Raw genomic sequence first — 12,378 nt, 5'->3', positions numbered from 1 at the left:
TCTTTATATATCACTTAAGTCCATTTCCTCTAGGGTATTGTTAAGTGACACAATATCCTTGTTGATATTTTGTTTGGAAGACCTGTCCATTTTTGACAGTGGGGTGTTAAAGTCCCCTACTATGATTGTGTTGCTGTCAATATCTTTCTTGAAGTCCACCAAGATTTTCTTTATGTATTTGGGTGCTCCTATGTTGGTTGCATATACATTTACAATGTTTATGTCTTCTTGGTGGATTCTTCCTTTGAGTATTATGAAGTGACCTTCTGGGTCTCTCTTTATGGCCCTTCTTTGGCAGTCTATTTTGTCTGATATGAGTGTTGCTACCCCTGCTTTTTTTTTCCTGTCCGTTTGCTTGGAAAATTTGTTTCTAGCCCTTCACTTCCAGTCTGTGTAAGTCTGTTGTCCTGAGATGGGTCTCTTGTAGGCAGCATATGTGTGGGTCATGTTTTCTTATCCATTCAGCTATTCTATGTCTTTTGATTGGAGCATTTAATCCATTTACATTTAAGGTTATTATCGATAGGTAGTTATTCATTGCCATTATTTCCTACCTGTGTTTCTCTCTCTTTCTCTTTTCCTTCCTTTCCTTAAAGCAGTCCCTTCAGCATCTCTTGCAAAGGTGGTTTGGTGTAGGTGTGTTCTTTTAGACTTCTTTTGTCTGGGAAACTCTTTATGTGGCCTTCTATCTTGATTGAGAGCCTTGCTGGGTAAAGTAGTCTTGGTTGCAGGCCTCTGGTTCTCATTACTTGGAATATTTTTTGCCATTCTCTTCTGGCTTGGAGCGTTTCCATTGAGAAGTCAGTTGCTAACCTTATTGGGGCTCCCTTGTATGTTACTTCCTGTTTCTCCCTTGCTGCCTTTAAGATCCTCCCTATGTCTTGGAATTTTGCCATTTTAATTATGATGTGTCTTGCAGTGGGCCTCTTTGCGTTCCTCTTGCTTGGGACTCTGTGTTTCCTGGATTTGGGTGACTTTTTCTCTCCTCAGATTAGGGAGATTTTCTATCATTACTTTTTCTTCTTCTCTTCCTGGTATTCCTATTATACTGATATTGTTACATTTCATGTTGTCCTGCATTTCCCTTATTGCCTCTTCATTCTTTCTGAGCCTCTTTTCCTTTTCTTGCTCTTTCTGGCTGTTTTATTCTACTTTGTCCTCCAGCTCGCTGATCCGATCCAAGGCTTCATTAAGCCTGCTTTTCATTCCTTCTATTGTGTTCTTCAATTCAGAAATTGTATTCTTCATTTCCTCTTGGCCCTTGTTGATAGTTTCTATTTCCTTTTTCATGTTGTTATTGTTTGCAGTGAGTTCATTGTAGTTTCCCTGTAGTTTCTGGTAGTTCTCTTTGAGCTCAGAGAGCTCAGTGAGCTTCCTGATAACCATTGCTTTGAACTCAGTATCTGATAGTTGAGTTGCCTCTTTTCCAGTTAGCATTCTTTCTGAGGCTTCCTCCTTTCCTTTCATTTGAGGATTGTTTCTTTGTCTTCCCATTGTTTGTGAGACTCTTCTTGTTAGCCTCTGCTTCTTAAATTGATGTGTTCTGACTCCCTGGGTTTATGGTATGAACTTCTATGGTAGAATGCCAATGGGATTCAGTGGTGCTGTCTCCTTAATCTCCTTTGCTCACTGGTCTTGAGGTGACGTTTATGGGTGTAACACAGTCTAACTCTTGTCTTTTTCAGCACTGCGGGTTTTATTTTCTCACCTGTGGGAAAAAGAGAAAGGAGGGTGGGGGGAGAAGAAAAAAACGAAGGGAAGGAGGGAAAAAGGGAATAGAAAAGGAAAGGAAGGAAGGAAGAAGGCATAAAGGAAGATCGGAGGCATGATAAGAAGGATTTTTAACAAAATTTAAAACAAAAGAATAAATAAAAGAAGGCATGAAGAAGGAATAAAAAAGGTAAAGGATGGAAGGAAGAAGGAATAAAAAAAAGAAAGAAGGACAGAAAGGACGAAGGAATTCAGGGGGAAAGGAGGAAAGGAAAAAAAAAATTAAAGTATTCTGCTGGCTTTAAACCGGTCAGGTTAGTTCTGCTGGTCTTCCTGTCTGTGGAATGGGAATGGGTGGTTGGAAGGATTGATTTCACTTTTCTCCCTTCCTGAGTCACACTCTTCGCTGTTGTTCATCCTACAATCCAGTTCCTCAGGGTCCTTCTGCTCCCCACTAGGCCTTTAGTTCACCAGTTTTGCTGTCCTTGAGTTGCACCAGTTAGTGTCAACTCACACTCCCCCTTCTTGCTCTTTGCTGTCTTAGATGCTAGGGTCTCTAGGTGCTGCTAAAGGGTAGTTCAGCCCCCTACTGGGTGGAGTCTTTCTAGGGAATGCAGTCTCCCCTAGCCCTGCAGCTTCCCTCTGCTGGGTGTTCTGCCTTCTTCCTAGAGAGCCAATAGGTCCTGCATGGCTCTGTGCGCAGGGGCTAGGTAGGAGTTGTTCAGAACCGGTGCTTTTAGGTGTTGTCCCTGGCAGGCAGCCAGGCCATTGTTGTTGATCTTCAGCTTTGGGCCTGGGTCGCAACTGGTCCGCTGCTCTGGGCCTGAGTTGCATGGGGCTGGCAGGTCTGCTGCTTTCAGACTAAGTCGCTGGCAGCTGGCAGTTCCGCTGCTTTGGGCCTGAGTTGTGCGGCTGACCGGTCTGCCACCTTGGGCCTGTGCGTGGGGCAGCTAGCCTCTGCTCCCAGTGCACACCTTCCCGAGGTTTCAGGTGTGGGTGGCCAGCTGGGGTTTCAGTTGTGGCTCCCAGTCTGCTAATCTGGGTGCGCCCAACCCCGATTCAGGTGAGTGCTGGGGCTGCTTATCCCGCGCTCACCGTCCAGGGGCTGAGGGGGGAGGGGCACCAGAGGCCATGGCTGCTGCAGAGAGTTCTCTATCTAGCTGCTGAGTGCCTCTATTTTCTTTTTCTTTTTGAGAAATTCTTCCTATTCAAACCCCCCTCGTCCAAACAAGCACCTGGCTGCTCTCACAGCTCAGCCTGGCTCTCTCCCAAGAATCCTGCAGCAGACCCTGTGCCCGGGCTGGGGCTTCAGCCGCCCTGGTCCCCGCCCTGGTCCCGGGGACCTTATTTTCCTTTAGCACTCTTCTTACGGTCAGATCTTTCAACGTCCTCTATCTTTGGTCTCCGATCTCATATATGGTGGAATACTGTTGGCTGTTTGCTCTGCTCCTCAGATCAGCTAGGTGTTTCACTGGTGTTGAGGGGAAGTGGACTCTGCTCCCACCTATCTCACCGCCATCTTCCCCCTTCTCCCTTCCATTTCTTAATTGCTGTGTCTATTTAACATTTTCAAAAAAGAAAAATTGAAAACAAACCCTATCAAGAGAGAAATGACTAAATGCCACTAAATATAGAATATAAATTATTGCAGAATAAATGACATAGTATACCACTTTTTAAGTATTTTTAAGGGTGTTGAAATATTCTGTGATGTAATGTTAAATAAAACCATCAAAATGTAAAAATATTTCTGCATGGCTAAGTCCATTCAGGCTGCTGTAACAAAATAGAGTCTATATAGCTTATTTCTCACAGTTCTGGAGGGTGGAAGTCCAAAATAAGTGTGACAGCATAGTCAAGTGATGACCTAGTTCTAGGTTATAGACATCTCATTGTATCTTGTCATGGGGAAAAGGTGAAGGATTTCTCTGGGTCCCTTATTTAAGAGCATTAATCCCATTCATGAGGCCTTTACACTCATGAACTAAGTACTTCCCAGAGACCCTGTCTCCTAATACAATCACATAGGGCATTGGGATTTCAACATATGAATGTTGGGGGAACACAAGCATTCAGACTGTAGTAATGAGGACAATTTTCATTATCTAAATATCAAAAGTGGAGAGAAATACACCAAAATATCAACAATTTACCGTGTACTGTATATATGGTTGGATTATATGTTTTTCTTCGTGTTTCTTTTACATTTTACAAGCTATATTTAATAGTATGAATTACACTTTTTTGGTTATTAAGAAAGGTCAATTTTCTAATAACTGCTCAAAGGAAATCAAAGTAGGAAGGGACTCAGATGAAGAAGATTTCTTGACACAAAGTTTTAATTGACACAAGATTAATATAAAAGAATTATCAATGGGAACTAGCTATCCAGACATCTATATTAACAAAAATATAGCATCCCATTCAGGGGTAGTAACAGTTTAACACATTTTTGTAGTGGACGATCAACAAAGATTATATTGTATTTCATTCTGGTCTATATTTTAAAGAGTACTGACAAACTAGAAAGCATTCAGAAAAGGTTCAGAAAAGGTTTAGTTTGGATTCATTGCATGTATGTATGTATGTAAAATGATTTAAAAAAAGCAAGGATACCAATCAAGACAAGACTAAGAGGGAAATTTATTTTAAAATATTTGAATACTGTCTTAGGCAATAGGCCATTTTCTCTCACCCTAAAACAAAACAAAAAAGACAAAACTAAAACCAAATTTAGAGAAACAAATTTCGCTACAGTAGTTTCAGAGAGAAACTGAATGGTCAACTGTCAGTATCACCATAGAAAGATTCCTGCTTCAGGTGACAAGGTAGATTGGATGACCCAAAATATTTATTTTAACTTTGAGACTCTCTGACTCTAATCTTATCTGATCACCCTTACTTAAGAACACATACTTTTCTATATCATTTACTGTCTTTCACAATATGACAAATTCATATTTGATTTATTCATATGACATTTAAATCTGTTTTAGGTTAAAAGTTGATGTCCATAGGCTAAAAGTGATGTCCATATGATGAGAAATGTATATACTGATACTAAAAAAGATTTTTCAAAAAAGTAAAAAATTAAGTTAAAATGTTTTCAAATTTCATAACAAACAGCTCTGGAGAGTCATTCAGATAATGATATTTCAATTAGTATAACAGATATTTATTATCATACTGTTCATGATACCTATAATGCTCTATGCATGACAGAAAATATAAATTACAGACAAAACTCATAGTACAATAACACCACCATCATATCAAAGGCCATGATTTCTCTCATAATTCATAAGAGAAAATATCATTATGATTTAAGAAGTAAATGTCACTTAAACTTTTTTATTATGATGAAAGATGTGTAATTATATTCTTGAAAACCATTCAATCTAATGGCATTGGAGAATATAAAGAAAAACAAGGCTTCTCCCAATGAGAACTTGAGTTATTTATCAAATTGGCATTAAACTTATATGCTCATATAAGAACTGTGTCTGTTTCATCCACATATAGCTCACATGCCAGATTCATTTTTAGTCATTTCAAAGCATATTGAACTACTTATAAGCATTACTAAACACTAATGGTATCATCATAATAACGAGATGGTTGGATATAGCCAGGTCAGCCATTGTTAAAATAAGAGTTCTGATGTCCTGACTGAGCTAAGTTAGAAACGTTAATCCATTCATTAATCATTAACTAAGTTCCTGACATTTTCCATCTAGACCTAAAGATGGTACAAATATGTTATTTCTATTATTAAATATTTTACAATTTAATACACATTATAAGATTTATGAACAAATAAATAATTCAAGGTATCGAGTGACAAAAAACATAAAAGATTAGGAAATTAAAGTGTTTTGAAAGTTCAGAGAAGGGAAATATTGTTTTCAGATAGGAACAATGTGAAGGAAGTGGTATTTAGTTTAAGCCTAAAGAATATATTTATGATTTAGATGTGGAGAGATAGGAGGACAAGAGAGGAAGATATTCTAGGAGATGGACTATGGCACATATACACACAAACTGCTAAGAAAAAGAATGCATGTTCAGTAACCCTGAGTAGCACTGCATGGTTGAAGTGAATGATAGGAAAGTGTGTACTGACAGATAAGACTGGAATGATAGTTTGGAAGCCAACTCAGAGTGGGTGCCTAGGGTGTATTGCTAAACAAAGAGAAAATTGTTTGCTACTGAGGGATTGGACAGTTAGTGACAATAGACTGCCTTACATCCAGAAATGGTTTCACTGTATGTATTGACAGAAGGGTTAGATGGCAAATGTTCTTCTTTCATAAGTTATGAAGCACTTCTTATTGGCTGCAATTCTTATCCAAGGATAACATTGATTTTCGAGGGAGCTCAGGGACTAATGAGAGAGTACACAAAGCTCTATGCTGAGGAGAAATCTAGTTTGCTTCCTTCTCTCCAGGCCCTAGCACGTTGTACTTTTACTAGACATGGCCATGTACAATGATTATTAGTGGAATAGCATGTGTGAGCTCAAGGAGAGGAAAATGACATTAACATCAGATTAAGTGTGGTTGGCAAAAAGGGAAATCTTCAGCCAAACAATCTAATTTATGTATGGTTTTGAATAATGTGCTTTGTCATATTATCCATGTTTATTCCCTTTAATGAATTTAAGTATCTGACAGCTGCCTATAATTTGATCCAAGAATGAAAATAAGTCTGAGATCTAACTTTACCTCAGGGGTCACACATGTAGTCAATTTATGCTTGAACCAATTTCTGCATTTGACCTGTCGATAAGACTCCTCACCAGAAATGTTGGAGTTGAATTAACAGTTTATGTAAAGGCTATGCACACCATTCACAAAGATAAAATAGGCAATAAATAATGGTAATGTATTTGCAAAGTAAGAAGCAGGTTGATTACCTTTAACAAATACATATTAAACACTTAGCTTCTTGCCTCACCTAGATTGTGGAGTACAGCAGTTAAGAGGATCTTGATAAAGTGAGTGTAAATTTATTGTTGACAACAGAATGCCTTTGAGAAAAAAATATCACAACTATTAAATTGTAATGGAATAACAAGTGGTAAACAAGGCCTGTCCTGAGAAAACTGAAATGCATGATTATTCTAAATTTTAATTTAATTTAATTTTTATTTTATTGCTGTTCAAGTACAGTTGTCTGACTTTTCCACCACCACTCCACTCCAGCCATCCCCACCTGCCTCCCCTGATCCCACCCCCCTTTAGTTTTGTCCATGTGTCCTTTATAGTTGTTCCTGAAAATCCTTCCCTCTTCCCCCACCAAGATCCCCTCCCCACCTCCCCTCTGGTTACTGTCAGTTTGTTCTTAATTTCTAAATTTTTAAAATATGGTCTGTAGTTTGATAGAGTTAATATGTCAAAACTGTCAGTGTGCAAAGTGCCATATGACCAACTACAAGGTGGTGTGAGTTGTAAAAATAAAAAAGTTCTGAGAAGGAAACATTTGAGAAAGTAGGATCTGAAATTTGAACAGATGAAACATTTTTGACTAGGCATAGACATCAAGGTAAAGGAGAGGTAGAAACTGGAAGAAGACTTTAATTAAAAGTGAAAAGGTAGCAGTGAATTGGATATGAGAGGGAGCCTGATGAAGCATACCTGACTTGAGCCTATGCTTATTTTAGTGGAATGAATATCTGAATAGAATTTCTTAAGGATGACTCCATTGACTCCCATTGACTCTCTTTTTAAAAGCATTCTTAAAAGATAAAACTCCTTACTTCTCCTTTTAAGAAATAACTTTGCTCTTTAGAAAAATAACTCCAATAATGGATTTTATGCATGTCAGGCTCAATAGGCAGGGACATGATTGCATCAGAAAGTGGTATGCAGTGTGTGCACTTTAAAATTACTAGGAGAATAATAGTTTGCAATCTTTATGTAAATCAGTAAGCTTTTATGCCTTTGTCACTCACTCATAGCATGGCAAGAAAAGTGCAAACCTCATCCCTCAGGAGAGAAAATGGCCACTGAAATATTAATAAAGATTACTAACAAAGTAAGCACTATGACTCAGGTTATAGAAAGCTGTGGTATTTAGATGGTGAACAAATTTATTTAGCAACAGGGCAAGTTATTCAAATGTTTTAAAGCAAATGCCACCACTTCTATAAACTGCAGGGAGCCTTTGGGAGTCAGGCAGTGTGGTGTGTGTGGGGGGTGCATTTAAAAGAAGGATGTTATTTTATTAGGATTAAATAATAGGCAAAATAAAGGGGAATTTCAATGAAAAACTCACAGCATATCCACACTGTAGCATATAGCCTCCCATTCCCTCCCTGAAATGATCACATTTCCCTCATCCTTGCCTTTATAACCACAAAAGAAATTCATTTAATCCATACATGTTCCTTAGTACAAAGCTGCTGTACTGAGGCTTTCAGATCACATTCATATGTAACTGATCAATGTGGATTTTACTTTAAAAAGGAAATAGTCAGACTTGAACGTGTCCAGTGATAGGTGAAACAAGGTCACTAAGAGACAATTTTACCTATTTTCTGGATATCTCTTTTAGACTGTTTTTGCTTGGCTGCTATAACAAACTATCATTACCTGGTGGCTTAAACAAAAGACATTTCTTTACTTACAGTTCTGGAGGCTTGATGTTTGAGATCAGGGTGCCAGCATGGTTAAGTTCTGGTAGAACCTAACATGCAAATAGCCACCTTCTCATTGTGCACTCATGTGACCTTTCTTTAGTGTATGGATCTGAGAGAGGGAGCTCTGCAATCTATTTCTCTTCTTATATGGGCACTGATCCCATTATGGGGGCTCCACTGTCATGACCTCATCTAACCCTAATCACTTCCAAAAGGTCCTGCCTCAAACATTCCATCATATTTGGGGTTAGGGCTTTAACATATGAATTCTGGGGGTGCACAACACTTAGTCCATAAGCAAGACTTACCTAAGAGCAGTCTATTGGGGAAAAGTCAGAAGGGAACCACTGTCTCTTAAATGTAGAAAAACACACGTCTTATCTTCCACAGCCTTTCTTGAACTCAAGGTTTACTTACCTCAACCAAGACAGAAAGACAGAGGGAGATTGAGATTGAGGATAGGTGAGCCAGGGGGAGAGGAGGGGGATGGGGAGAGGGAGAGGGAGAGGAGGGAGATTGAGTGCTAGTTCTAACAGGGTAGCTATCATGTTCAACAAGCTAAGGGACTTATGTTCAACACAGATATGCAAAGCAGACACTACATATCATATCTGATAATCCCCCAAGTTTTCCAAGGACAATTTAAGGGTGGGGGATTGCCATATATGCATCTATAATATCTTAAGTCCTTTTGGGCTGCTATAACAGAACACCATAGACAGGGTAGCTTATAAACACTAGAAATTTATTTCTCACAGTTCTGGAGGTTATGAAGTCCAAGATCAAAGCACTGCCAAATTCAATATCTAGTGAGAACTTGCTTCCTGGTTTATAGATGGTTATCTTTTGGCTATGTCCTCAAATGGTAGAAGGGGTGAGCAAGCTCTCTCGGGTCTCTTTTATAAGTGCACTAATTCCATTCATGAGGGTTCCACTCCTATGACCTAATCACCTCCCATAGGCCCCACCTCCTAATACTATCAAGTGGGAATTAGCTCTCAACATACAAATTTTAAAAGAACATAAACATTCAGTCTATAGCATGTGGGATTCAAGTTGTGCTGTTGTTACCTTCTTCCTTCACTTCTAGGAAGGCCCTCTCATTATCATTATTCTAATTCCACCACATGATAAATAGGCCATATGCCAAAGGAGGTACTATTCACATGAGTAAATTTCAACATTATTCGAAGATAAAATTGAACAGCATACATTAATCAGGAAATATAACCATTTTTATGAGTGAGGAATTTGAGGTCCAGTGAGGCCTTCAGTGACTTATTCAAGGTCAAGAAATAAGTTACCAAGGAAACACAAAGAATAATCTGGGTCTCCTGAATCCTAGCAGAGTGCCTTTCTTCAACAACCTACTGTTGATTTGAAAGCTTAAAAGACTCTAAGACCTTCTTTGATAGGTATTCTCCTACAGGCTAGAAAAGTAACTTATTTTTATAAAGAAAATGGAATTAAAGAAAGATAAGAGTGCTGCTATTTTTCAAAGATTTGTAGTTCAGTTATATCTGTCACAGTGAATAACTCACAGAGCAAGGGACACAGGTGAGATTCCAGAAGGTTGAGTGAGGCCATCCTGACTTCAAATTTTTCAAAGGCAAAAGAGAAGTTTCATTATTATTTTGAAGCAGGTTACAGGATTGCTATGGTGCTGTTTTGTAGTACCAGTAGATTAAGAAAGTCAAAAGAATAGGCATTTTTATTACTCCTGAAGGTTTAATAAGGAGGGAAACCAGGGGTATCAAGGTAAAAGTATTCACTATAAAACACTGAGCTTTACTGCAAAACAATTTATTACTATCAGTAAATACATTAAATAAATATGTTTATAATACTATTGCTTTGACATAACACCATGAGGTTTCCAGAGTATCCTTCATTCAATTAAACTATTGACTTGGGTTGGGACCCTGTTCAGCTATGCAGTTCATATACATTGGAAAATTTAATTACTATTTTACTGTTTCTTTTCTATTGACAAACACTAAAGACTAATGAACAAAGAAGAACACTGCCATAAACATGAACCATGTCAACATCAGGTGTAAACATGTCCTTAATTAATGAAATTTATAATTATTTACCTCTGATTTAAGAGATTGTCAAATTTAGTATTTATAAAATAGTAAGATATGTATAGAATACAATATCTAATTTCTTTTTTCTTTTTAAAAATATTTTTATTGATTATGCTATTATAGTTGTCCTGATTTTCCCCACTTGCCCCCTTCCACCTACCACCCTCCACTCCCTCAGGCTATCCCCAAAACATTGTTCATGTCCATGGGTCATGCATATAAGTTATTTGGCTACTCTGTTTCCTATACTGTACTTTACATCACTATGGCTACTCTATAACTACCAATTTGAACTTAATCCCCTCTTCACACATTCTCCCCTACATCCCTCCCATCTGGAAACTGTCAAAATTTCTCCATATCCATGATTCTGTCTCTGTTCTTCTTGTTTGCTTAGTTTCTTTTTATATTCAACTGTTGATAGATATTTATTTTTTTTGGCATTTCATTTTTCATAGTTTTGATATTCTTTGTCTTAAATAAGTCCCTTTAACATTTCATATAATAATGAGTTAGTGATGAACTTTAGTTTCTTTTATTTTCTTGTCTGGGAAGCTCTTTATCTGCCCTTTGGTATTAAATGATAGCTTTGCTGGTTAGAGCAATCTTGGCTGTAGGCCCATGTTTTTCATGACTTTGAATATTTCTTGCCACTCCTTTCTAGCCTACAAAGTTTCTTTTCAGAAATCAAGTGACAGTCTTATGGTAACAACCCTGTAGGTACCTAACTGCTTTTCTCTTGCTGCTTTTATGATTCTCTCTTTGTCTTTAATTTTTGCCATTTTAATTATGATGTGCCTTGGAGTGGGCCTCTTTATATCCATCTTGTTTGTAATTCTCTCTGCTTCCTGGAATTGCATGTCTATGTCCTTCACCAAATTAAGGAAGTTTTCTTCCATTATTTTTTCAAATAGACTTCCAATTTCTTGCTCTTTCTCTTCTCTTTCTGGCACCCCTATGATGCAAATGTTGTACTTCTTGAAGTTGTCCCAGAGGCTGCTTATACTATCTTCATTTTTCTGGATTCTTTTTCCTTCTTGTTGTTCTGATTGGTTGTATTTGATTCCTGATGTTCTAAATCATTGGTTTGATTCTTGTCTTCATCTACTCTATGGTTGTTTCCCTGTAAATTATTCTTTATTTCAATTAGTGTATTCTTTGTTTCTGACTAGATCCTTTTTATGCTGTTGAAGTCATCACTAAGTTCCTTGAGCATCCTTATAACCAGTGTTTTGAACTCTGCATCTGATAGATTGCTTATCTCTATTTTGTTTAGCTCTTTTTCTGGAGTTTTGATCTGTTCTTTCATCTCGGCCATGTTTCTTTTGTCTCTTCATTTGGCAGCATCCCTGTGTTTGTTTCTACATATTAGGTAGAGCTACCTTGACTGTGTGTCTTGATAGTGTGGCCTAATGTAGTAGGTGTCCTATAGGGTCCAGTGGCACTGCCTTCCCTATCCCCCGTGCTGGGTACTCGATGTGCATGCTTTGTGTGAGCTAAGTACAACCTCCTCTTGTAGTTGAGCCTTGGTTGCTGTTGGCAGGTCAATGGGGGTGGATTTACCCAGGCCAGTCAGCTGCAAGGATTGGCTGTGACCACTGACCACTAACCTCTGCCCTATGTGGAGAATCAGCTGTACAGTGGCAAGGTGGTGGTGCTCCGACATGGTCTGTAGCTGTCTATGGGGTGTGCTGGCCTTGGGGTTTCCCAGGTGGTTCAGGCCAAGATCAGCCCCCACCTGTGATTTTCCCAGGGTACCCTGCCTCAGCTATAAAGCAATCTGAGATAGCTGCTTCTTGTGTTGGGCTTGGAGATTCCCAGGTGAATCCAAGCTGTGAATCTAAGCTGGCTGCAGCTAGTGCCATGCCTGGGGCTTGCTGAAGCCAGCTGTTGTCTGCTTGAAAGGATTTAGAAGTTGTGAAGCATGAGCCAAGAGCA

Source organism: Desmodus rotundus, chromosome X (assembly GCF_022682495.2).
Source record: "Desmodus rotundus isolate HL8 chromosome X, HLdesRot8A.1, whole genome shotgun sequence".
Lineage (NCBI taxonomy): Eukaryota > Metazoa > Chordata > Mammalia > Chiroptera > Phyllostomidae > Desmodus > Desmodus rotundus.
The sequence above is the reverse complement of the archived record's forward strand: the minus strand, read 5'-3'. Positions refer to the sequence as shown.